This window comes from Manacus candei, unplaced genomic scaffold, assembly GCF_025592945.1.
Source record: "Manacus candei isolate 608988 ecotype Guabito, Panama unplaced genomic scaffold, ASM2559294v1 h1tg000050l, whole genome shotgun sequence".
NCBI lineage: Eukaryota > Metazoa > Chordata > Aves > Passeriformes > Pipridae > Manacus > Manacus candei.
Window position 1 is genome coordinate 9,217,985 of NW_026138098.1, and position 23,632 is coordinate 9,241,616.

General features: G+C 39.7%; 1 long non-coding RNA gene across 1 annotated transcript; it reads right to left on the reverse strand.

Moving 5' to 3' along the window:
* Positions 1-517: 517 nt before the first annotated feature.
* On the reverse strand, positions 518-6,309 carry LOC127476706 (uncharacterized). The gene is made up of 4 exons (XR_007906712.1): positions 6,212-6,309; positions 6,018-6,085; positions 4,559-4,703; positions 518-3,690 (listed from the first exon to the last, which is right to left on the reverse strand). It is a non-coding gene; the product is annotated as an uncharacterized LOC127476706 (long non-coding RNA).
* Positions 6,310-23,632: the final 17,323 nt, after the last annotated feature.

A 23,632-nucleotide genomic window follows, 5' to 3' on the forward strand; every position in this document is an offset into this window, starting at 1 on the left:
CAGGCTGGCTTTGTTACATGAGGAACACGGCTGCTGCTCTGCCACTGCCTGCCCTGCCTTCAGTGCAGATTGTTTGCAATTGAAATTTCTGCTTAAAACCAGTAGGCCCAAAGAGTTGTGTTCCCCCCCAAGTCTTGCACTGGGACCTCACTCCAATGAATTCTGCAGCTGTGGCAGAAAGTCCCAGGCTCCTGCCTAATTCACTACCCACATGTGCAGGGAGAAAAAAAGAACCACTTCCCCTTGCCAGAAAAATTAAATAAGTCATATGCATCAATCACTCCCTAACATGTACATTTTTATTCTCAAACAGCTTCATTTAGAGTGTTTTAATATAGAACAGCCTGACAGAAACAATGCCTCCTAAATAGCTGTATGGGACTCTTTAGTCAATAGTACATACAGTAAATATTTATTATAACGTAACACAGGTTCTGTTTGTTTCTGTTTGTTTTTGCTTTTTATACTTTGCATTTGATGTGAGTGGGAGACACACCAAATATTGTAAATATTTATAAAGTATTCAGATTTGATATTATTTGCTCAGGTACAAATGGCTCCAGTTACTAGACTGTCACAAATGAGAAAACCACAAATACAGAGCAACACTGAATGAAAACACAGTGGAAACATGACATAACCACATCTACGGACTGCAGTAAACATTCCTCACAAGAAGGAACTAAATAAAGGTGCAAATACCTTTTTAAAGAGCTGTTTTGGCAGATATTTTAGAGACATCAACTTAGTGACAGGGGTTTTGTTCCACACCTTCTAAGCGTCACTAAAATATCTTAAGGCTAAACTTATGTGCAATTACCTTTCGGCTATTTTGTTTTTAAAGTAAACCTCACCCTGTAGAGTGTAGATAGATGGATAAGATGAGGTGGGGCTCTTTTTTTAAGACATTCAGTCTTGCTTTGCGAAAATAAACATCCCTTTAGATAAGCTGCCTGAGGAGTTGTGAAATTTGTTATTTTTGTAACAGACAATCTGGAGGGGCATGGACCTGCTGTTATTACCACTTTGGTTGTGGGGACACTACTAGACATGTCCTATTAGTCAATACCTTATGTTTACCTTAATGACTTACTCCATCTCCGATGCCCGTAAATCTTCATTTCAGATGAAACCTCTTTAGGTTGGGGATGAATCAGAGGATCTGGCACTAAGGTCTCTTGTGTAATGCTACGTTGGCCATGGCAGGAGACACCCTTATCCCACATCCTTGGAGCCAGCCCAGCATTGTTGCCTCCTAGCCTTCCACCCTCTGCTCCACAGCACTGGTCTCCAAGCACTGACCCCAGCAAAGCTGAGGCCCGTGTCCACCCCCACACAACAGGACACAGCAGGTTCATACAGGTGTTTCTCTGCCCCACTTCAGCAGGGGGGGATTCCCTCTTCTCCCAGCCCCAGTACATCAACACTTTTGTGGCCTTGGTTTCCCAATCCATCACAATTATTTTTGCCCACAGTTTTCATCAACCACTATTCAGAGGCATTTTTCTGAGGCTGGTTGGTTTGAGTCATAACCAAGGATCTGAACTGAAGATGAAGTTTCTGGTTAGTTTGTGTTTTATCCTGAGCTGTTTCCCCAGTACTAGTTTCCCTTTTATACCTGATACAATCAGTAATTTTTTTGGCACAGATCACACTTGGTATATCATTTATTTCCATTGAATAATTGCTCTGAATAAAGCCTGATGGAGTAAATACTGGAGACAAAGACAAAAAACATCTGGAATATGTTTTTCTCTCCAGCCAATTCATCATTTCAAAATGTACTGTAGGCTGAACTGGTAGCCCAAACAAGACCAGGTACTGATAATTTTTTTCTTCATTTTTGTTATCATTCCTTATTATAATAAAGTTCTCTTTTTCCCCTCATTGGAACCTCTTCTCTTGTTTTACAGTTTTTTCCCATGATGTAGTAACAGCAATGTATTATTGGCATGGCCTGTAGTTCAAGGTCCTTGGCATTTCTTTTTTCAAATGTATTCCTTACAAAGTCCAAAAAAGAAGTTAATAAAAGCATTAAAACCACCTGTGAATGGACATTTAAATGCCACATTTAAATTAATGATAAGTAATCTACACCTTCCCAAAATCCTGACTGACATGTAGGTTTGCTTTTTCCCTTTCCAAACTATAGGCTAAGCACTAAAAATAAAGTGAAATAGCACTCAGGTGCTAAACAGATTATGACTCACAGCTGGAGGCAAAGAAATTGCAACTCTATCCCAATTACACTAATTTAATTGGGTGTCAGAAAAATCCTGGATTCTCAACAGTAGTAGCCAAGGCATGGTTGTAGATACCTAACAGGCATGGGAGTCATCTCTATGTTTTGGGATTTTTTAATTTTTGTTTTAAAAGGGTCTTCTAATGCTGGGAGAAATGCCTGCCCACACATGAGTTCTTCCACCTGAAATTAGTATGTAACAATAATGTTTCTGTAAGCAGCAAAGCAATGCCTTCATGTGGGAGGTGAACTCACAGCTGTCTGATACTGCTGTTGCTGCTACTGCTGTTGGCAGAGGCTCTGTTCTAGAGGAGAGGGGGTCAGGATAAACCAAGTTTATCCCCTCCATCCTCCAAGTCTCTGATGCTGAGATGATGGTATGAAGAACAATGGCTTTTTGCCAGGGTTTGCCTTGGGCAGAGGTACATTGATGCTTTCTTTTACTATTCAGAAAACGAGAATGACAACACGAGGCAGGGTCCCAGCACCCAAAGCTGGCGTGCTTGCACATGCTGGGGAGCTCATGTGTCGATCCCCAGCCCATCCCACAGAGTCTGCAGTGGGTGGTGAGTCTTGTTAAAACCCCAAAGGGGCTGTGAGGACCTTTAAATCTGCTCAGCATGGAGGAGTTCTGGGGTGGTGTGGTCAGAACTGGCAGCATGTAACCCCGCTGGCCTGGGGAGCCGGGGAGCAGAGAGCTGAAGGTAGGATGCACCCTCCTGCTGGGTGGAAGAAAAGGGAATTACTTCCTCCCTGGGAATACCCTCCTGAGGCTTTTTCCTTCCTCTTTGGTAAAGATGAAAGAAACACGGTCCACCTCCTGTGCTGAAGAGTTCCCATTCCTCTCCAGCCTTCCTCTGCCTCTCCTTCCGCTCGACCTCCTGAAATCAAAGAGCCACTGGCAAGAGGAGTCAATAAGTAAAGAGCAAAGGCTGTGGTGAAGAGGACTGTGCTTTTGGAGAGCACCTGGACCAAAGCTGTTGGAGGGATCAGCCGGGAGCTGTGACAGCAGCCCAAGAGCAACCCCCTTCTGATCCAGCACCCCTCCTTTCTGACCACCTCCCCATTATGAGACATGAGCTGGGGAACCCCCACTAGTGTAACCGGCCTTGGACTTGAGCGGGCAGTGTGTTTAAGGGATTTCCTCTCGAAATATAATAAGCAAAGGTTACTCTGGCCAGACACACAATGAGTTTAGCACCAGGGGAGTGTGTTTCTCTTTGCCTTTGGTTCCTGCAGATCGAGGCTCCTCATCGCCTGCAACAGCATGGCTGTGCCACTGCCTTGTAGCTGCAGTGTCCTTTTAAACAGTCTCTTCTCTGTGATCTGCACATCCAAGGGAAGCCTTGTCTCACCAGTCGAAGTTGCAGCCTTGTGGTGTGACAATTTCTATTGTGCCAGATGCTTCTCCTTCAGCTTGGGATTGGGCTGCTGTGAAAGGGAGCAGTCTGAAACACATTAATTCTTTTAGAATATAAATAGCAGCAATCAAACTTTCCATATGGCCGTCTAAGGGGAATAAATAGCTTCGAGCCAAATATTTTTAAAACCCTGAAAACAAGAATTACTTTAAAATAATAATAATAATAATAATAATAATAATAATAATAATAATAATAATAATAATAATAATAATAATAATAATAAAAACTCCATGATACAGCTAATGCAGAGATTCTGCTAACAAATTATTTGTAAAGGGCCTGTCAATATAGAAGCAGAATTATAGAAATGAAAGCTCTTGGAGACCTATGAATCCATCTCTCCCCGGAGCTGCGGGAGTGGCGGGGCCGGGCGGCGGCGGCCCCGGGCCGGGGGGACGGAAGGTGGCAGTGCAGCACAACGAGAGCCGAATGTGTCTGCCTAGATAAAGTACCGCACTTATCATTTGTTTATCATTCCCGAGGTCCAGGCTAACAAGTTTAACCATATAAAGAAAATACCTCTGTGGGGTTTTTGGGGGTTTGTTTGTTTGTTTGTTTGTTTTGGTTTGGTTTGTTTTTTCTTAATGCATAGATCAAGCTAAAATTAAGGGGAAAGCAGGCAAACCATTTAAGAAAGCAAGAGTGAGATATACAAATAGAGATGTGGTCTGGTTTACGCACACATACGAAACCTAAATAAATGTGGAACCTTTCGTCGAGACAAGTAAAAAACCTAAGAATTACAGCGTATTGTCACAGTCACTTCTCTACTCATACAGTATTTTTTCTGAACACCTATCGTAAAAAAAGATTCTAAAAAGAGGAGTAAAGATTTCCTGTAGGCTAAATTCATATTGATATATTGCTTTCAGGTATGTAGTTATTTTCAAACCTTATTCTATGTTTTCCTCCAAATACTATGTTACAGCTTCCTTATCTTTACTTTCACAAATAAAGGACAGTAGACATTCACAGTAACGAAGAAAAACGCTCTTGACTCCGTTTACTTCCCACTGAGAGGCAATTGAATACACGACCTACCAGAAAGAAAACGATTTTTCATTAGTTTTTAAATTCCTAAAACTGAAATAACTCCAGTATTCAAAAAAATCCCTATCCTTTACCAAAAACAGAACAAATGAAATCCAGCTTTTGCTTTGTGCTTCATTTACAGCATTCAATATTCATAAAAACTGCTTTAAAAAAAATACCTGAGAGACATTAACTTTCTAACCTTAAAACCATATATATATATATATATTATATATATATATATTATATATATATATATATATATATATATATATAATAATTATCTTCCCACATTTTCCATAGTTTGATCTATGAGATATCATGAGGATAATAATTTAGGGTCTGATCCCATTAGTCTTTCCTCAGAGAAATACTCTTCTTCAACATATTTTTTTCCTGGGCCTGAGGTATTTACCAGGCTGAGTATTCCAGGAACAGAGTCACTGGGGTCAGAGTCAGCGTCCCTTGAGCACTGAGCCCACTGTCTTGGGGGTGTCTCTGAATCCAACCCAGCATTACAAGCTGGCTTCTGCACTCCCTGCTCAAGTAAGGCTCCATCAGAGACATTTCAGTTTCCTTTACAGCACCCATGGCCTGAGAAAAGGGAATGGAACCACTCCTGTCACTGGGGCAAATGCTGGAGTGAATGCTCCTGGCTTCCCTGACTTGCCTCAGGAGCCTCTGCACTGAGTCACCCAGGAGCTGGATCCTAGTTCCTAAAAAAATACACAGCACAGCTTAGCATTAAAGATACCTCCTCCCCCCCTCCGAACATTTAAAAATAAAAAGGGCAAGTATTAAACATAGCTTTTAAAGGAAATTATAAGCTTACATAAAAAAATACTTCACGTAGAGGGGGAAAAAAGAGAAAGGTCTTAAGTATGAATGTTTCTCCGAAGCTTTAAATAAAAAGCTCCTGCTTTAGAAATTGTACCCTTTTAGTTGAAGATGTTGTTTGTTTTATGCTTTTTTTACACAGTTTTGTAGAAATATACAGGCTGCAGAAGGGAGGAGAAAACATCAAGAAATATCATGAGTGTGTAAGGTGGAGGGGGGGAAGGGAAGACTGACAATAAAATAGATCCCCCGCTAAATGCATATTCTTCTATTTATGTATTTGATAATGAGACAGAAATGCCCCTGGCACTCTGTAAACAACAGCTCCATAACCAGGAGGGAAGGGCAGAATAATGCATAGCTACATTTCAGATCATAAACTATTTCAAGCGTTATTAACATGCCAGCCTTTTAGATTATTGGGGATTTCCATTTTATTTTAAGGTAATGTTTACCATTCTTAAGCAATTTTGCTGCCTTACCTATTTGCTGTTTTTGCAGATTTACAGAAGATTACTCCTTGAGAAGCTCCTCTCCTACCAGAAGTTCCCTAGAAGAAAACTGATAGTTGATTTAACTCTAATACCCATAAAAAACTTTCAGCTTTGTATCAATAGAGTAATATGTTTATATAAACATATTTTACTCTATAAAGCTAAATTTAGGGGTTATTCACCACGATGAGTTGGCAGTGCAATCCAGAGCTCCCCATAAGTTTCAGAAAAGGAGATAAGAAAAGTTCACATCCATAATAAAAATAGATTTTTTAATTTGCTTTTAAAGATGCTTTTTACATTTTAAAATAACATTCTCTCATGATAACAAAAAGTGTTTGTGCGTAATGTTTGCAGTGTCAGGTGGTATAACTCTATCGTATGACTTAAAATTAAACAATATAATTACCACTTGGCAACCGATATTTAAAGCTGTAGTAACTATTTCTTCAGACGTTATTTAGACTGTATTTAAAAATATGAACAAAAGCTATATTTTTTCTGTACATTCATTTCAAAACTTTGAAGCTGTAGTGTTTCCTTTTTTCCTTTTTTTTTGTTTTTAGAAGAAAAACCCAAACTATTTTTGTTTGAGAAAATTGGGTTCGCGATAGCTTGAAAAACAGGCTTTTCTACAGCTGTTCAAGATTCCTGCTGCACTGAGATGGTGAGTGGAGGGCTGCAGGAAAAGGTGAAATATCTTTGGTTGGATTTTATAACAGTTTCTTCCCAGGTTCTTTTCACTGGATGTGGAGATGAGAGCCAGGGACGACAGCTCAGCGTTTGGAACAAGCATTTCTTCAGTCATCCGATTCAGGGTGTTTAACAGTTTCTAAAATTAACACCAACAACTATAAAAAAAACACTCACTTGTATTACATGATGCATATAGGCATCTGGTTTCTTTGAATGTTGCTCATTACCAAAATTTACCACAGCTTTATCTTAGTTCTCTGTTTATTCCATTAATTACCCAGGTCATCATTATCCATTAGTTACAACTAATTTTTCCAGGATTATGGATATGTTGAATTTTAACATATTTATTTTTAGAACACCATCACATCTATGGAAGAAAGATAAGCAGGATATGGGATTTCTCCATGTAACTGCAATCCTTTTCTGAAGCTCAGGCTACAGAAAACAAAGGCATTATACTTCCATGAATCTAGTACAGCCAAACTAGGAATCAGAAAGGTATTAACTTCAAAATATCTGCATGAATTTTGAAAGTATTTTTCAACTGGATGTGTAGATATGCCTGTTCTTCTGGTTTTTTTGGTTACTTTTATGTTTATTTAAGTAATCGGGGGTTTTTCTCTCTCTTTAATAAAATATAATTTTTCTCATTCCTTTCTGTGCAATTTAATTTTGTGAAAATAAAATAATACAAATTCTTCACTGTAGGTGAGAGACAGAACTTTTTCTATCCCCATTTCTGAAGCCATTTCAATCTAGAAATCATATCAATAAACAGAGCAAAAGCCAGCAGAGAGTCCCCGACAGCAAAGGCAGCGCTCCGACCCTGCCTCCCTCCCCAGTGCGCACGCAGACTCCAGCCCCAGCACAACTCCCCAAGCTAAAACCACATTACTCCTCATGCCCATCTCACATGGTAATTTGGGATAGCCAAGCTGCTAAAAACATCTCGTTAGGGGCTGAGAGGGAAACAATTTTTATAGGGGGTACAAAAAAAAGACAATAAAGGGACATTCTTACAATTCTTCTAGATGCTTGAAGACAGAGACATTTTTGTTTTATTTTGTTAAGCCTTTCTGCAATGTTCAGAATTTTCCAACCCAAGCAAATTATTTTATTTCTATTTTATATTTTTACTGCCTTATTGTGCCTATAAATGTTGAGTTTCAGGGATTTCATTAAAATAAAAATATCAGCCAGAGACATCAGCACTATGGAAGTTTTGCAAATAGTGGATTATAATCTTCTGATGCAGATATTAAAATCAGGCAAGTTAAATTATGTCAAACAATACCACTTGCATGCTAACTTACCTAATGGGAAAGACTTAGTCCACTCACACTCGGCTCAAGAAACTTCTCATGGCAACTGCAGTGAGGAATAACCAACACTGAGTAATTTATATAACTGATATCTCTTCTCCCTACTAATAGTTAGCACATGTATGCCAAGCTCGTATGAAGCATTGTTATCTTGTAAAACACCGTGTCGCTATCAGCTTTTCAGTGAGTGTGTGAATCATAAGGCTGTGTTAGCATGAATGCATTTAATTGTGTGAAGAGGGTATTTCCCTGCATTTGCTTAAACCTTAAAAAAACAACCATTTGCTTGTCAATTGTTGCTCAAGACTGTGCTAAGGAACAAACAGCAGCAGGGGCAGAGGAGAGGAGCATTGCAGGGAAAGGGTCTGGGGGTGGGTTCAATGGTAAAACTCAAGAAAAATGCAGACAGAGTTTTCTTTTGGTTTAACTTCTCATTCCCCACAGTACTCTACTCATTTTACGTTTCTGATCTGAGGCCAGAGGTCAATGAAGCCTTTGAGCCACAGGTGGGCAGAAGGTGTTCCTCCTGGTCAACCAACACAACATTGCAGCCTGGTCGGGTTGTGAAGCCAGAGTACTCTGTTGGAGCCAAAAGAGACGGACTTTGTGCCAACAGGCCCCCCTGGGTCACTACAGGGTGTCCATGGCACCCAGCCCTACAAGATGGGCACCTATAAGCAACTTCGCTCCTGGGACTTTCATAGCTCAGACAGCATTCAGGGCCCCTCACTCCTCTGCTCATCCTCAGAGCTGTGACAAGGACAACACACAGTCCCCATGTCACTCCCAGCAGGACTTGTCCCTCCACAGGGACACTGTGCTGATGGGTCAGGACACAGCAAAGCCCATGCCAAACCCAGAGCACATCCTCCCTCCCCTTGATCCAGGGAAGGGAGGGAAAGGGGATGACTGCGTGTTGAGCCAGGAAGAGAAACCTGGGCTCCCGCAGCCACTGTCTCGCATGTGCCAAGTGAGGGAAGCTTTTCCCCTTTTCATTACATGAGTTTCTTAATAAAAACTGAAAGAGCTTTTTTTTTCAGAAAATGAACCCCAGGGGCCCAATCAGTGAAATACATTAACCTTTCAACTGTCAGCCCCCCTCCCTTGAAATTAAGCAATACCAGCCCTTGAAACAGCTAAATTACCTTCTTATTTTTTAATTGTGTAATGATGGTCCAACAAAAAAGGAGCAACTCAGGGCTAGTAAATATTCAATGAAGAAATTTATTGTAGTTCTTATAAAGGGAATACCCACAGCTTTCTTCACGTGGACTTAAATCAGGCAGAAACTGGAGCGATAGGCATAAAATGAAATAATGGATGCACCATTTCTAGTGGGATTTACATCACCATTTGGTCTAATTATTCCTGATATTTCGCCCATCATATTAGAAGCTTCTTCAGGGAAAGAAATAACAGTTTGTCTCCTTGAGAACAAAGAACAAAGTGTCTCTCTGCTCTCAAGAAACTCAGCTATCATTATGAAGAGAAAGAATCTGTCCATTATGAAGAAATCCCACTAGAAATCTTGAATATCTTACCAAATAACTCCTGAGCACACTAAAAATACCAGTAAATGAAAGAAGTGGAAACTATGGGACCTTGGAAAATAAATAAATAAAGGAGGCATCACAGATGCTCCACAACTCACTCAGTTTTTTTCTCGCAGAATCACATTAATCAAAAAACCAAACTGTGCCTGGCATATAAAGTTAATCTAAGCAAGATAGCCACCACTCCTTTATATTCCTTGTTCAGCAAGGCACACTTTCAGCTCTATCTGTGGTTCTGGATTAAGTGGTGGGAATGAATTTACATACATTTGCACGGTGAGTAATTCACCGTGACTGATTATGTATGGGACCCACTTCCAGAACATATGAAGTTTTTGAGATTGGATTTCATGATGACTGGATGGTAAACCTTAGGAGAAATTTAATACAGATCCAGGACCATGCACAGCTTTCAAGAATGTAACTTCTTAGGACATACGTAAGAGCTCTTTGTTCTGGATCTTGTACTGCTGTATCTAGCAAAAAGCATTTTAAATGAGCACATGGAGCCATGGGGTTCAGGAGCACTAATTTGACAGCTTCCTAAACAGGTTCTTGCTGGGTCAACTTGTGAACTGGGAATATCCCCAGGTCTGAGGGAAAGAGCAAGCATCCTGCCGTGATCCTGCACCTCTATAGGCAGTTGCACTTTGAAAAATGAAAGAAAATAAAACCTCAGCATGCAGAGATAAGAGGGCTGAAAATATCGACTTTGGGAAGAAAATATTTTACCTTTTTCCTAAAATAAAGGAACTTCTCCAAGTCTTTCCAAAGGTCTTTTCCAGTCCCTAAACACTGACATACACTCTTCAGTCACTGCCAAAGGGGATATTGGATGTATTTGACCTTGTATGTAGATGTTCTTTAAATACGTTCAGCTTTATTGCTTGTGAAAATCATTGGTCCTTGAAAGTAGAGTTCTTAAGTTTAGCAGCAGTGGCACGATTTATACTGGTACATGGTGCTGAACATCTGGGAAACTCCACCAGTTAATCGGGGATGAAGTATGCAACAGCAGATCTCTGGTTCAGTGTGTGGGAGTGGGGTTCTGCCCCAGTAAGGGGTTTCATGGCAACATACTGTTATGTTATGTCATGTTACGAAGAATTAAATACTCCCTCAGATAGTTTGCACAGTTTCCGTTGAAATCAGTAACAAATCTGCTCTGATCTGTGAGAGAAAATAGCATGGAGTTCGGATGTGGACTTTCTGTGGTTACTGTGGTCCTATAAAGCATCTGTAAAGGATTGAGTATCTCAAGGAACTATCTGCCTTTGCCTTCTATTGAAAACAATTGCAAGTGGGATGCATGCCCTGAGTTGTGATGTTAGTGAAAGCTGAGCATAGTCCCAGATTGCAAAATCAGGCCAGAATGATGAAAACATTTGTATATGTGCTACTCTTTTATTTTCTTTGGTATGCTCTAAGTAACCTCTGACCTTTTCTTTCCCCATCTAAAGCTGCTCTTTGTTTGAATGGAAACAGAATGTGAAAATGATGACAAAGAGATTTTTGAAACAAATACAATAACAAAAAACCAAAGGCAAATGAACTTTCACTGAAATCTAGTACCCTATCAAACTCTTATAAGGGTATGAAAAGAGTGAGTTTCGGGATTATGAGAGGATTTTGTACAATAAAAGTGATAGGCTGAGAAATACTACTGCACTTGCATGGGGGTAAAGGAGCCATGCCAGTCTGTGGTGGGTACACACAGGCCCACTGCCTGTTTTGCTCAGGTGGCAATGGAGCACCACCGGGCTAAGCTGTGTCCCTGGAAACTCCAGGAAACTCTTATTGGATTGATAAATGTGACTGTGAATTATCAGCAGACCAAAGGAGCTGCTGCATTAAGAACACTACTGTGGTTTAACTCAGCCAGCAACTCAGCCCCATGCAGCCGCTCGCTCACTTCCCTCTGAGTGGGATGGGGCAGAGAATCAGAGAAGTGAGAAAACTTGTGGGTTGAGATAAAGACAGTTTCACAGAGAAAGCAACAGCCGCACACACAAGCAAAGCAAAACAAGGAATTTGTTTACTATTTCCCATGGCCAGGCATTCAGCCATCCTCAGGAAGGCAGGACTCCATCACGGTTACTTGGGAAGATAAATACTGTCACTCCTAATATCCCACCTTCTTTCTTCTTCCCCTAGCTTTACATATAGAGCATGACACCATATGGCCTGGAATATCCCTGTGGTCACTTGGGGTCAGCTGTCTCAGATGTGTCTCCATCAGCTTGTTGTGCACCCCCAGCCTGCTTGCTAGTGGGGTGAGGAGCAAAAAAGGCCTTGGATCTGTGTAGGTACTGCTCAGCAGTAAAAAAACATCTGTTATCAATGCTGTTTCCATGACAAATCCAAGATGCAGCCCCATGTAAGCTACTATGAAGAAAATTAACACTACTTCAGTTAAACCCATTGTTTCCTGGAATCTCTTTACAGCTGAACCTGCCGTACACATGTCAAGAAGTATAGAAACAAAATTCATTCCAATTCAGTTAAGACAGCTTTAGAAGGACAGCTGAATTGATCACAACTGGTTTGAGGTAAGAACACCATCCTATGAGAAGTAAGAGATTGGTGGCATTTTCCTGAGGGAAACGCACAGAGGAGCACTGTCTACAGTGTTGGGTATGGACAAAGCCATGGGATTTCCTTTACTGGGTGCACTGCTCCACTGGCAGTCACAGTTCACAAGCTGTCAAGTACAAACTCAATACTTGCAGGCGTGAAAATTCTTACCAGGACTTTCCACACAAGGAAATACAATGTCATGTTTCTTCAGTTCATAGTTTCTGCTCCAAAGCCAGCTTCTTCTGGTGCTGTCTTGACCCTCCCTCTCACTTCCTTGCACCCTCCCCTCCCCAGTCTACCTCTTTTTAAAGGAATGAGAATGCTTTCTCATTCCTCTTCCAGAAAGATTCCCTTGCCACAAAGCATTTTTGAAAAACATCTGGATCAAGAGGATCCTTCCAACTCCCACCCTTCTCTTGAGCACAAAATGTGTTTAGTCAGACACATCATTAAAGTATTAGTAACTCCCTTGCTGGGTGATACAGTTTCTTGCAGGCAAGGCACAGGACATGTTAAGGTCCTTGTCAGCTGATGGCTGGTGGGTTTCTGCACCTGGTGAATGTGATTAGAGCTCATTGATGTGCGTCTGAATCACCCTCAATTTGAACAGCCTTGTATTCTGTTTCAAAAGCCTTAGATGCTTGCTGAGCCTGTCTGTAGCTAATACCCCAGCATCAAGGGGTCAGAATCAGCTCATCTCAGTTATTCTGATACGAGTTTTTTCCATGGGATGGGTTGCTGGGTGAGTCTTGCTTCTCTCATATTTAACTCATTTAAGAGATTCTACTTTCTTACTTCCAGGATCTATTAGAAAAAAATCAGGGGATGATATTCCACAGATCAGTGTAGACTACTGCCAAACTTCTATCCCCAAATACATTAACTGTTGCTCTCAAAAAGATTTTGTACAGGAAGAATACAGTGTCTTTTAAATGTGTTTTTTGGAAATTGAACTACTGTGTGCAACATTATTACTAAGAACTCTTAATTATGTTGGTGGAGAGAGTTCACATATGCATATCTGTGTCAGCACTGACTCTCATTTCCTCTATTTTAAAAAATATAGTATTTAAGAGTGAATAAGGAATCTAATTCTATAGTTGTATATTCAAAATTCAACATACACTTAAAAAATCTATCCCAAATTCCAGATACTCTGGTAAATTTTAAAAATACATTCTGTTTTAAAACAAAAACTCTGCTGCATTCAAGACCAGAAAAGGTGGAACTAAATAGCCAGTTTCTTGGACCCCAATTACTTTTCATGAACCACAGATAGTTAGGTTAAAAGGCATTAGATGTGGAGGAGTGTTTTTCAGAATAGATGTGACTGTCATACTCAGAGTGAGCAGCAACAAATTTTACTCCAAAATTATTGACAATCACTAAGTTAGGGCATGTGTGAACCAACTCTTCAGGAAACAAGAGTACAACACTACTCTGAGTATGTTAGCTTCAGCCAAGAAAGGGAGGTGCAGATGCAGACTGATTCATTTAAGCAACATGCTTCTGTTTCTTAGATTTAAAAAACCAGTGAAGCTTGGTAAAAGCTAAAAGATTTCCTTCAGTAGGAAGTTTGTTGCTTTCTAGACAGGATGCAAGAATCTGGGATTCAAATCAACAGTGCTAAGAGTTCCCTGTGCTTCAGGAACTAGGAATTTTGGCATCTTGAGAATTAAGTACAAGGTTAAAGGTGTTTAATATAGATGCCAAAATATAGGCTGAATTTCCAGGAAAACTGGTTATATTGTGGAAAGCTGAGCACTTTGGGTAGTTTTCCATCATGAATCACAGACAGCTCTGAGATCTTCCTGTAGCTGGGTGAGCTTGTCTAGTCACAGCATAGACCAAACAGCCACATCAGACAGCATCTTTTCCATACTGCCCTGCAATCTGACAGTGCCACGCCCGGAAGCACAGCTGGTGTGATGTTCCAATGGTTACGGCAGCAATTCCCCATTGCTGCCTTACTCATGGTGGTAAAATCATAGCAACTAAGTCATAACAACTGAGACATGTAAGAACTCGCATCTCCATTGTTTTAGTAATGGGTATCTTCTGTATTTTCTGCCTGAATTATATAATTTTAGCGTGAAAGATAGCGATGCCTTAACAGTCTACCACTTTCTAGGAAATTAATAATTCACCATATTATTGAAAGCAGAGGAAGACTTTACTTCATCAAAACATAAGACCCTAAGTAGGACTTCAGTCACTACATCTTCAGGTTTGCAGAAAGTGGCAAAAGCACCTTAAATATTTAAATTGTAATGTTACGTTAATCTGCATCTCCTCCCATTAATGGGAATGGTAACAAAACAGAAGCCAGCAGTAAGTGCTGCTGAAACTCCTAGGTGAAACCATAGAATTTTGGTTTTGTGCATCAATCAAAGGTTGCCTCCAGTACAAATTCCTCCAGCTCTAAGGAGACAGTCACACAGTACTGAAGCAGAGTGAATATACCCTTTCTGAATTACCACACTTGCTTACTGGAAACTCAACAGGGTGCAACTTTAACCAAGATACATACAAAGGACTGGGAGGGGAAATGACCGTATTAATAATATAATAACAATGTATTTCACATAGAAATATCATAGTTAGGTAGGATGAGAAGCAGGGTAAGTACAGCTCCTGAATGGAAACTTTGATAACAAGTGTTCTGTGAGGTGAGACATAGCCTGGCAAGACAGATGAGAATCAGACTTTATATCTAAAATCTTGAGATGTTGTGGTCAGTGTTACTGACTTGATTCATCCTTTCTCCTGGCCTTTAAAATACTTCTGAGTGGTTAGCCAGAGAACTAGCAACAGCTCCTCAGGCCGAGCACACAAGGAAAAACAGTATAACTAAGAAATGCCTGTTATTTTTTTGGAATGTCATGCTTAACTACTTTTGTACCATGGGCTCAAAATACAGCTTCTTCTGAAATACAGAGAGCTGAAACAGTGCCAGATGCACAAGTACCTTTTTTAGAAGTACCCCTAAAATAAACATTTCCCTTTAGAAGAGGGAAGACAAAGGACATTCATATTCAAATATGTCTGTCAACACATAGATGAGTGGAAATTATTCTAAGTTGCATGGGTACTGATGGTTACAATGCAAGAAGACTAAGCCACAAACTTTCCCTTTGATTGCAACCTATGCAAGCCACATGACTGCTGCTGGCAAAGGGGGCACACTGAAATATGGTACTCCATTACCATCTTTCAAACCTTTTCAGTTGCTAGCGTGTCAATCAAACAGATTTGAGAGGTGACCCTCCTCAAAGGGCTGCAAACTTCCTAGTACCACAGTCCCAAGGCATAACTGCCTCTCTTTATAGGGCCCTCTGCAATCCCCTACAGCTCTATCCAGGCAAGCTGTGGCTAAGTTTCCTCATTTTCATAGTTAATGACTTCTGGAGAGGAAGAAATAATGAAGACTTTGAAAGAGAGTTCCTAATGGCTGGACTTTCTCCACTCAGAACAGAGTAGGAGCTTGGGACTGTGTTTATTTTGAAAATAGTTATTTTAGGGAAAACAGGGTAGGAAGAAGAGTGTTTCCATTGACAATGGTCCATAGCACATATCCCATTCAGAGATCCTTAATGACAAGGTCCTGCAGGCTTTCCCAATTTCAGGTACTCAGACATCCAGTTCACCACTGTATTGCTGCAGGCCATTGAAGAGGGACACCCAGCAAATGATGCAAACCTGTCTGTAATTTTGGAACATTTGACAGTATTTTATGTGTCTGCAGCTACTTGTGCACTTAAGTGTCATACAATAAATACCTAGAAATGTTCATGGAAGGAGTGATCAATCGAATCCCATCTGAGTTGCCTCTTGGTCTCTCTGTTTCCCTGGTTCCTTTGTTAACGCTTGTTGCATTTGTATACAGACAACTCAGAAACTTTCCTAGGTGACCTTTGAATCTCTGCCTTTCTTCCTTTGTTCCATTTCCTGAGTTTTTCACTTAATGTTCTCTCAGCACATTTTTCTTTTTCTGTGGATCTTGCATTGTCTGTATCTTCACTAAAAATTTTTCCTCTGTTGTTCAAGTATTTACTTCAGCAGCCTCTTCCTCTCTCGTGGTCTCTGTCCCTGATAAACAGTAATCCTGGCCTCAACCTTCAGCCCATTTCTTTAAACGTTTCAGTTTCTCAATGGGGCTGTTTTGGGTTTTATTTCTGTTCAAGTTAATTCCATCCTACCTCTTACTAACATGTTCCAAAATAAGCCCTAGATGTCCAATAAAAGTAAAAACCTCCTATGTTAGGTCCTACTCCAAACGTGATGAAGTCAATGGAAAGACTCCATCGGTGTCCACAGACTGGGTCTGATTTATGCAACCTTCTGATTATTTCTTGTGCACTGTTGCTATTTATAAACCCTGGACTTCACATTGCAAAATATTTGGGACTCTCTTCTCACAACCTTGGAGAATTAACAAAAGGAAAAAAGGGAAGGGAATTTTTTAGGATCAAAATTAAAATCTGAACTAAAAATAGAACGGGATCGTTAAACAAGAATTTAACTTTGGACTTAAGTGGTTTTGTCCTGGAGAACAGACGAGGTTTGGAAGGCTTCTGCCACTGGGTACTTTCTCCTCCAAATTTAATGGCATTATTCATTTACGTTTAACTTATCTAACAAATTTGGAAGCATTCCTTGTGACTTCTGAAAGAGGTACAATTTCTGCAGAGGCTGAGCACTCCTAACATATGCTGAATATCCTGATGTCCTAAACTAAAAGGACCCAAATCACTAATTGGTTTTAAGTCTTTAAACTAATGCATTTTGTTCTTTAGTTCAAAATTAGTGATGATGTTATGAAAGTGAAAAATATTCTCACGATTAAAGTTTACAAAACAGCTTCATAAATGTTTGAGAAAGTCAAAAAATTCACTCTGGGATGACAAAGTCACTTGACACTTCATTGCACCCCAGCAGTTCTGGTTGACCTTTGGAGAGGCTTTGGTTCATGCTCTTCATTTTGGTCTTCGTAGAAAGTAAAACTCCAAAATCGATGAAACACAGAAGTTAGAGAACATGAAGCTCTCCTAAGATAGCCCAGAGAAAACTTATGCCTGCTAACTACCCAATAGAGGCAGTGAGTTTTCTCATAGTAGTAGTGAAATATTCTTAATATCAAAAGAGAAAAAGAATGTGGCATCTGAGTTACTGTGGAAATTTTACTTGCAAAGCAGAAGTCTAGAGAGTCAAAGGAAATGTCTTATTCTTGCAGTGTGGCCTCTCTGCCACCATCTATTCTGTTAACTACTTTGTTAGTGACACCTGTATTATTATGTGATAAGAACTGAATCCTTCAACTTTAATGAAGGCCCTGGAATAAATTCCCGTTTGGAGAGAAGAGGTGTTTCAGCATATGGTATCTTAACCTCCTCAAGAGCTTAGGTAGAGAGCTTTCTATATTTTGTTCATCTGAAGTGTAGAACTAAATAGCAAAAAAGGGGTTTGTATTTCTTGGCAAAGACCAAATTCCTTCTTTTTATAACAGTCTGAGCACATTTCAGTGTCTGATTCCAGCTAAAGTGGAAATTGAATCAAGTCTATGTGGTTATATTGATTTTAAGGTCTGATTAGCAAGATACTTCAACCTGGGTTTAATTTTATGTCTGTGAACAGTCACTGAACTCTGTGGGAAAACTCATGGCCACAATCTGATGTGTATTCCTGAGTATTTTTTAAAGGCAAAGTAAAGGACAAACACCTGCTCCAGTTTTGAAGCGTAGGCTCAGACACAGTGGGCGGTATTGCTGCTACACAGTAAACAACCTAAGAACGGGTCTTCCACTGGAAGAAGTGTGAACAGGTTCACTGTAGTCAAAGAATGAGTTTTATGAAATTTGCACACCTGTCCTGTCCTTATCACAAGGTTACTAAGAGAAGCTGGATAAAAAATAATTTCATCCTCCAAAATCTGCTGGTACCGTTCTCATTTTTTAAAGCTTGATTTGGGAGAAAAATATTAGCTGTCCAAAAGCCCTGCTTTGTCATATTTTGTTTGAGGGTTAGCAAGATGACCTCCAAAGGTTCCTACCAATCTCAACCATTCTGTTTTCTTTCTCTTACTGCTTTTGTAACTTTTAAAAGTGGTTTCTCTGTCAGGTACACAAGTAAAACAAAAATACAAAGGAAAATGGGAGATGATGGGGAAACTATAACCATTACCATAGAAATGATAGTATAAATCTGTACTAATTGGTAGTAAGCAAGAAAAGAAAGCAGAAGAAAAGTGGTGAAAATCAAAATACCAAGTGCTTGAAATGTTCTGACTCTCAAAAAACAAAAGCAACATTATTTCTGTTGCATTTCGCTTGAGACTGTTTTGGGAAAAAAATAAAAATAAAAGACTAGAAATATTAAAAATCTGATCTTAAAAAATGTTTTCATAAAGAACCCAGTTTTTGTCAAGAAAATTGTAAAATATTCTCTGACATATCTAATGTAAGTATCTGCATTTTCTCTCATTTTTCTAGTCAGGATCAGAAACAAAACCAAACAAAACAGAACAAATGTTAAAATCTGTAATCTTTCTGACAACCTCTGACAGCTTGAAAGAGAAATATGATAACCCTCTCACTACTGAATACCTCATTTTGGTAAGGAAGCTTAAAACTGAGCTTGAAGATCCTCCTCTTACAAACTTGATTCAGCATCATCCCTATAGAATGATGGCTATCGAAATCACACTCAATGACCAGCTAACAAAATGTGCACACAACTGAGCCAAGAACAGGGAAAGGAAGGAGCTTGAAAAAGGGAGTGGAAGAATGGGGAATATTTTGTTGCGTCTCTCTCTCTCCGTCTCTTTGTCTGCTTTGTCCCTTAAGGTTCAGCTACGTGGGCCATATTGTGTGAACTCGTCTTTGATATCAATGGGGACGTCTACTTAAAAATTGATGTCATGATATGGCCCCAGGTATTTAAATTAACGAGATGTTAAATACTCTGTAGTTTTATCTGTAATTAGATGACATCAATGTAACTTGATCCCAAGAGTGATTTGCAATATTCCGGATTGTCCACTTAAGGCTTGGGGCCTGATCCACTCTCTGCTCATACCTATGTTAGTAGTAACTTTGTCATTTTTGGAAGCTAGGTCTCTGGATCACCCCCACACAGTTCTCATTTCTTTTTGTATCTATTTATTAATACCTGTATGCAGATGTCTGATCTCTCCTTTCCACTGTCTCAAGATATTTGGGTTTTACATCAGTGAATGCCCTTGTTTTGGGGGTAATTTCAATTAATTTTTAACTGTTTTTTTCTCTGTAGCTATATTTTTTTCCTTTTTGTTCCTAGCTAATTGTCAGGTTTTGTTCAATATTTACAAGTTTTGCATTGAGTGGGATTTCTTATGCTAATCCTCTTCATCTAATACGCTTACTAGAGATGGTTGAAAAAAGTTGGGAGTTTTTTAGAAAAAAAATCTTTAACATTGCAAGCTCTTTCAGGCATTTTTTTACTCCAAAGCATCCACTGTTATCTTGCTTCTGCCCGATGGAAGACATTTTCAGTCTCAGTACGCACCCACATGACTGCAGTATTTAAACACATCCTGGTCAGTGCTGCCTATGCCTAACAACATCCTTGGCAGCACTTCAAGGGCTGCAGTTCGAGAAGAATCCATGGCACAGTCAAATAAGGGTCAGAGTTGGAGTCAAGCATGGGAACCCTCTTTGAAACTTCATCCCTGTACTAACTAGATCCTCTGGAGGAGATAGTGAGGCAAAAAGTCAGTTAGTGCTGTTCTCATCACCCCATTCTGAATTTCTCCACATTTGTGCCAGGCTACTACCATTAATCCCTTGGCTTTGAGAGTGGAACTAATGGGGCTGGGGGGCTGAGAGTTCCCTGGCTGGGAGTAAAGGTCCTTCAGAGCACATAAAAGGCACATAAAAATTTTAGTATTAAGAAGCTTCAAATTCTGTAAATGCTATGAGTAAATAAAAGCCAACTAGGAGGGACAGAGAAACAAAAGGCAGGAATGTGAATGGTGTGCTGGTGCACCCAGGGCATTGCCAGGATTTCTCCCTCTGGGAACTTCATCACATTCAGCCCCACTTAAACATCCTGAGTGAAGGACTTTCTGCAGCTTCTTTGAGGAGGCTGTTCCAGGGCTCACTGTTCTTTCACAGCCAAATCCAGAAGCTCCTGAGATTTCACTTGTGTCTCCCTGCTGCTCCGTATTGCTCCATTTCTCCGCAGCAGACTCCCTTGGGCTTGCTGGAAAGGACTCCCCTCTCTCCAGCGCACAGTGCTGTTGCGTGGGGAGCAGGGCTGCCCCGTCACTTGCCCTGTCTGTACATATTTCAGTCTTTTAATCTTTCTCCTCAAGCCAGTCCTAGCAGCCCCTTCATCGTGCTCACAGCCATCCCTGACTCCTCCAATTTGCCTGCAGTAATGAGGTGCCCAGTGCCAAGCACGGTACTCCAGGTCCAGCCTACATGTGCTCCGCATGGGGGGACCACTGTCTTGCTGACACATCCTGTCTTTTCTGTTCCTTTTTTTTTCCCCTTCAGTGATCATCATTCAAAATTAAAATAACATGGAAAGGCAAAGCAGCTGAAATCAAAATCTAATGCATAATTAGGTACAGCATGAGACAACAAACACGTCTTTGCTATCTGCCTCTGTATTGTAAACAATGATTACTTTACATGTTCAATGTGCCATGAAAGAAGAAAGAGCCTCTTGTGATGTTTTGTGAGAGCTTTGACTACATTTGCCCACTTTTCAAACAACAAAAAAATAAACTCACACTAACAAGGTGTATGTTTTCAGTCCTAAAATATGGGGTCACCCTCTGTTAAGGGGTCCATTCAATGATGAAATGAGATCAAAATGGTTAAGGCCACTGAAAGAAAGCAAGAAGGATTTGTCTGAAGTTCTGGTATACTGGCTATTATTTCAACCAAATAAGGATGCCTGGCTTTATTCTTCATGCTCCCTTGCCCCTTTTGAAAAACTGAAAAGGGAAAGGAAATGGCTAAGTTGTATCATGTATTACCTTGATGAGTGCTTATAACTCTTGATTCAGAGTTAATCATTAACCCAGGTTTTTGTGGTGATTGTTCTAGCTATGAAGTTTCTACATGAATTTGTGCAGCATATCATCATGAAAAAGCCAGATGCAAAAATCAAGTAAAGTGATTAGAGAGGGTGGATGTGCATGTGTGTAGAGAATTATATATCCCACTGGTTTTGTTTTAATACACACATGAATATTTGTACATCTATGTCAAAACTGCTGACCCTTAAATTAGAAGTGCTTTCTTGCTCAAAACCAGATTGCTTTGATATATTATTTTTTAATGTATTTATTCATTTATTCTGTCCAGCCTCTGATATTCCTACTTATTCTTAATAGTATTCTCAAACTGGGCAAAATACTGTTCTCTTAATCTCTTGTGTATTTAAAAAATATTTTTTGCTCATTTCGACAAACAATGAAAAGGCTGAAAACTTCTGTAAAGCAAAAAAATTATATCACTTCAGGGCTGTGGAAACCTGCTTGTGTTTTGATCATTCTGAGACATTTCATTTTAGTACTGGGATTGTTATTTTTGTATGCTAATTAACGTACATTTCAAACAATCTTGTTTTGAACTGAAAATCTGGAATTTTTTTGTTTTGAAACTTATGTTCCAACAATTAAAAAAACCCTATTTAATTAAAAATGCAAAAACATAAACATTTTCCATAGAAAGCCTTGATGCAAGAAATCAGCATTTTCTGACGAAAGGCTTGTTCTGTGGGTTTTTTTTTTTAGAAAAAGCAATGAATATCTCTAGTGATAAAAATGGATGTGGAAAAGAAGTGATCTTTAGTTATTCCTGATGTAGCATAACTTAATCTGTCACCCACTAAAACACAACAAGATTTTATGTGAGACAAAAATATGATTAAATGGTAGAGTATTACAATCTGACCCTTGGAGTGCAATAAGAGCTACACTTGAAAAATCTACTTTATATAAATGTAAGGGTGTGAGTGTGTGCACGTGTGTCTGTCTCTCTGCACCTCACATATATTATCTCTTGATCCATCCATCCATCCATCCACCCATTCATCTGCTCACACATGATCTTTACTTGAGCACAAATAGTTCTACTTCCTTTTGGAAGGATTTGCTCATCGTATTTGTTTAAGGGAATAATGAACTGTTATTGACTTGTTTGTACTCCATCCATGCACACAGATATTAATTTATTAATTAATCCTCTTGAAAAGTCACACCTCTTCTTTCTAGATTAGTTGTCTTCATTTTCTATTATTTAACATCAATCCCTCTAAACCATCACATCTTGTTTTACTAACACAGATCCTGAATCAAACGTCTATTTCTTAAGGGTTTTCCAGCAAGTATATTTCATCTGTGCACTAATCTCTTGTGGTTAGATTTAGGTCTTGAATGATTATTATTCAGAAACAGCAAACTATTCAGCTTGAAACAAGAGCATGACTTTTTTTAGGTTTATTAAAATTGCATTAAGAGGTTTAGATTTTTTCTAAACCCAGTACTTAGAATGGCTGGAATTATAATGCTTTTATATAAACTGCATTTCTGCAACCATTGGCCAGGGTAATAAATAATTTATTCACAATTTCTTTAAATACTATTTTGTTTGGTTTAAGCCCAAGGTTAGGCATATATATTTTAAAGCACTGGCTTCCTCTGCCTTTTTCTATATATACACAAAATACTTAGAAGGTCATTATGGTAAAGATAGATGAAAAAAGTCTTGACTTTTCACCTCTGCCAGCTCATATGTTGTGTCCACTCTAGTAGCTACAAAAATTTATTTCGTGCTGTAGATTTTTCATAAGAAATGAAAAACTGATAGCTTAGTTGATCATTCTACTTACTTTGTGCATCTCCTTTCCCAAAATAAACAAATTGATTCAAACAAACACAGTAATGGGCTGGGTACAACATGCCCACTGTGAATAAAACACCCGGAGACGTGGTAATAGCTCATGTTTGTTTCTGTTAATTGTGAGAGAAGCCATGCACAGGGGACCAGGCAGAGCAGTAGGAGATGGTGGCATGGGAGTCAGCCTTGGGTTGCCACCTCCCTGACAATGCTCTCTGGTACCTGCATGTCCGTCCTCACTTCTCTCGTGCTCCCCCAGGCAGGGCCAGCGCTGCCCAGCTGTGGAGGCAGCAGGCACAGCCATTGCAAGAACATTTTCTGCAAGAATACTATAGCTTCTTAAAAAAAAAAAAACAACCACCAGATTTCCTCAGACACTAATCCTGCTCCTGGACTGTGGGATTTCTTCCTTGCGCAAACGTGAGGATGCGCACACACACACACACACACACACACACACACACACACTTGCCACCCTGCTCTAACCCCTCGGCACTCCCCGCATCCTTTCAACTACCTCTGCTGTCCTCTGCCCCCATCTGAATAGCACAGTCGATTAAGAG